Source organism: Ornithorhynchus anatinus, chromosome 21 (genome assembly GCF_004115215.2).
Source record: "Ornithorhynchus anatinus isolate Pmale09 chromosome 21, mOrnAna1.pri.v4, whole genome shotgun sequence".
Lineage (NCBI taxonomy): Eukaryota > Metazoa > Chordata > Mammalia > Monotremata > Ornithorhynchidae > Ornithorhynchus > Ornithorhynchus anatinus.
Window position 1 is genome coordinate 17,329,023 of NC_041748.1, and position 4,398 is coordinate 17,333,420.

The 4,398-nt window shown below is 46.5% G+C and overlaps 1 non-coding gene across 1 annotated transcript; it reads right to left on the reverse strand.

Annotated features, from left to right (window-relative positions):
- Positions 1-664: 664 nt before the first annotated feature.
- Positions 665-802, reverse strand: LOC114806255. Its single transcript, XR_003754290.1, has one exon. It is a non-coding gene; the product is annotated as a small nucleolar RNA SNORA7 (small nucleolar RNA).
- Positions 803-4,398: the final 3,596 nt, after the last annotated feature.

Here is a 4,398-nt window from a genome sequence, read left to right on the forward strand (position 1 = left end):
AAAACCCCCTGAAGGTATCGCTCTTTTAATTAACAGTTTGCCTCGTTAACACCGAAAATGTTTTCCTCGTTGCAGAAGCAGTTAGGCCAATTAAAGAGGGAGCCAGCTCTACAGCTCAGGCAGTTTTCATCTCTGCCGCTGGTTTGCCCCGAACAGTGTCTCCAGGAGGAGCCCGCCAGCTGCCCGTCCAGCATTCGCTTGGCACCTAGGAGAAGCAGTGTGGCTTAGTGGATAAAGCAGGGGCCTGGGAGGCAGAAGGACCTGGGTTCTCACCCACGTCTGCTGCGTGACCTAGGGCAAATCAATTCACCTCTCTGGGCCTCACTTGTGTAATGGGGATTGAGAGTGTGAGCCCCTTGTGGGACTGGGTCCAAAGTGATTCACTTGTATCTACCCCAATGCTTAGAACAGTGCTTGGCACATAGAGAGCACTTAAGAAGTCTTGTCTTAAGCCGTCTAGTCGTTTCCGACCCACGGACGCCACGGACACATCTCTCCCAGAACGCCCCGCTCTCCATCTGCGATGGTTCTGGAAGGGTATCCATAGAGTTCTCTTGGAAAAAGTATGGAAGTGGTTGACCATCGCCGCCTTCAACGCACTGAACTAGAGTCTCCGCCCTCGACCCTCTCGGATGCCACTGCTGCCCAGCACGGGTGAGTTTTGACTTGTAGCAGATGGACTTCCACTCGCTAGCCACTGCCCAAGCTAGGAATGGAATGGGTATGCCTCCGCTTGACTCTCTCTCCCGTAGCCGAGACTGGTAGACTACTGGAAACTCTCCAGTTGCGACCCTGAGAGGGGACTAAGTACCATTATTATTATTATTATTATTACCTGGAGCTCTGGGGAAAGTCCAAGGCCCCATTGGTCCCCCATCTCATTTTACATTTCATCTGTAAAATGGGGATGAAGACCGTTGAGCCCCATGTAGGACAGGAACTGCGTCCAATCTGATTAGCTTGTATCTACCCCAGAGTTTAGTACAGTACCTGTCACAGAGTAAGCAATTAACAAATGCCATTAAAGATAGAGCACGGGCCTGGGAGTCAGAAGGACCTGGGTTCTAATCCCGGCTCCACTGCTCGTCTGCTGTGTGACCTCGGCCTAGACATTAAACTACTCTGTGCCTCTGTTTCCTCATCTTTAAAATGGGGATTAAGATCGTGAGCTTCATATGGGACAGGGACTGTGTTCAACCTGTTTAGCTTGTATCTACCCCAGCACTTAGAACAGTGCTTGAAATATAGTAACAGATGCCATAAAAAAAAGAAAAGAAAAATAGTTTCTGGCCAGAGACCCACCCAGGGCATTGTAGGTAGAGGCCAGGCCCAGCAGGAATCCGAAAAAAGAGCTGGCTATCGGGGGTGACGAAGACCCAGCACTCCACCCCGTTTCGCTCCCCTCCCATCCGGCCATCTATGGCACAATGAATAATGATCATAATTGTGGAATTGGTTAAGTGCTTACTACATGCCAAGTGTTGTCTTAAGCGCTGGGATACATACAAGATAATCAGGTCAGACCCAGTCTCTGTCCCACGAGGGGCTCACAGACTAAGGGGGAGGGAGAACAGGTATTGAGTCTCCATTTGACAGATGAGGGAACTGAGGCACAGAGAAGTGAAATGACTTGCCTCGGGTCACTCAGCAGGTAAGTGGCTGAGTGGGGAATAGAACCCAGGTCTTCTGACTCCCAGGTCTGTGCCCTTCCAACTAGGCCACACTGCTTTTTTAGGACTGTGCGGTAAGGGGCTGACTTCAAGTGCAGAAAACACTGAAAAGCTTGTTGGTCCCGTGTTTGTCTTTTCTCTAGACTGCGAGCTCATTGTGGGCAGGGAATGTGTCTGCTAATTCTCTTGTACTGTATTCTCCCATGTGCTCAATACAGTGCTCTGCATGTAGTAAGCACTCATTCATTCAGTCGTATTTATTAATCCCTTACTGTGTGCAGACCACTGTACTAAGCACTTGGGAAAGTGCAATACAACAATAAACAGTGACATTCCCTGCCCACAACGAGCTCACAGTCTACGGCCAATAAATACCAATCAATCAATCATTCAATTGTATTTATTGAGCATCTAATGTGTGGAGAACACTGTATTAAGCAACTGGGAGAGTCAACACGACAATAAAACATGTACATTCCCAGCCATTGATGGAATGATTGATTTTCAGCCTCACTAGAAAAAAATGGATAAAATTGCCCTGTCTTAAGTAAACCCCAAAGGACAGTTATATATGGTATTTAGGTGTGACCATGGGTATGTCGCTTAATCTCTCTGAGCCTCAGTTTCCTCATCTGAAAGAGGAGATAATGAGAATATTAATAATAAGAATAGTAATGGGGGTATTTGGTAAGGGCTTACTATGTGTCACACACTAGACTAAGCACTGGGGTAGGTTTAAATTAATCGGATTGGAGGTAGTTCCCCCTCACACTCATAGGAATAGCTAATTCCAGGATATTGCTCTGCATCCAATCCCTTAAATAAACACATCCCAAGAGCCTTTGAATGGGATGTAAATGCTTCGTCCTTGTCACCTCCTGAAACCAATCCACTGCTTCCTAGAGCGTGGTGAAATACAAGGCCTGCTTGCGATACTTTGACACAGTGCCTGCTAAGGTGTAATATATGGGACCCCGCACCAGAATCTAGAGGTTTGAAATTACCTAGGAGTAATAATTTCCTAGAGGGCCGGTAGTAAACATTCCGCCACAGGGCTATGGACTGCCTGCCGACGGCATAAATCAACCCACAGTGGAGAGATTAGGGTGAATGATAAGGGAAAGAGCCAGAGGTGGTGAGGGTATTCAGAGAGAAAGGGGGAAGAACCGGCTTGGTTTTGGAGAAGCAGCGTAGTCTAGTGGAAAGATCCTGGGCTTGGAAGTCGGGGGACCTGGGTTCTAATCCCACTTGTCAGTCAGTTGTATTTATTGAGTGCTTACTGTGCACGGACCATTGTACTAAGCCCTTGGGAGAGTGCAACGCATCCATATAAAGACACATTCCCTGCCCACAACAAGCTTACAATCTAGAAGGGGAGGCCAACATAAAAACAAAATTACATAATATGAATATCAGTGCTGTGGGGCTGGGAGAGTGGGTGGAGATGAATACAGTGTCTGGCACATAGTAAGCGCTTAACCAATATCATCATTCTTATGGTGCAGAATACAGACTACTGATTGATTGATTGTTCTGTGAGTTTATTGTCTACCTTCCCCTGTAGATGGTAAGTTCTTTGAGGCCAAGGATTGTGTGTACCAACTCTGTGGTATTGTACAATCGCAAGTGACTAGTACGTTGCTCTGCCCACAGTAGGCGCTCCATACATTTCAATAAAAACAAAAAAAATTTTTAAAAACCCAAATTCCTCCCACATATTTTTTAGCATTTGAATGATTGTTGTCTAAAGCAGCCATTTCATCAGCAGAGTGTTGTGACCCTTATTGCCTGGCAACACAAAGATCCACGAAATAAGAGATTTTTATTTTCTTTCTATAGCTGAAATGTACCAGCGACAGGACATTCTCCAACTTAAGAAGTTCCAGAATAATCGCAGATTCCTTTAGGGGAAGCAGGAAATAGTCTATTTTGTTTAGTCGATTGCTGTGAAATTCTTGTGCTTTGGTTCCCGTGTCCACTGAGGGGATGGTGTGGGGTTTCTGAGTTTATAAACTCACCCGGCAGTGTCCGAGGGTGAGGAATAATCATTTTTTCTGCTTTATAAATCCAGCTCTCCAGGAAGCTGCAATTTCACCCTCCTCCCTGAATGCCTAGTGCTGCTTTGAGTTTTATGGCAGTGCTCAGAACACTGCAGTAAATAACAGCACTCACCCTCCTCGTCCACGGGGAAGACTTCCAGGGTCACTGTGAGAGGGTCAGCGTCTGGGGAGATTGACCACAAACCTGGCTGTGTCGCCTGGCTGTTGGCTATTCAGTCCCCTTGCGTTGGAGGGTTTTTTTTTAGTATTCTTTTGTTATTGTTTATCGTTATCATTTATTATCCATGTTATTATTTGTGAACCGGAGCTGAATCGATGTGTGGTTAATGCAAATGAAAAGCTTTGGGGAGAAACTGTGGAGTAGAGCCAAGGGATAGTGTGTGTGTGTGTGTGTGTGTGTGTGTGTGTGTGTGTGTGAATGACCTAATGGATAGAACCCGGGCCTGGGACTCAGAAGGATCTGGGTTCTAATCCCGTCTCCACCATTTGTTTGCGGTGTGACTTTCGGCAAGTCCTTCATTTCTCCGTGCCTCAGTTGACTCACCTGTAAAATGGGGATTAAGACTGTGAGCTCCACATGGGATAGGGACTGTGTCCAACCTGATTACCTTGTATCTACCCCAGTGCTTAGAGCAGTGGTTGGCAAATAGTAAGCCCGTAACAAATAC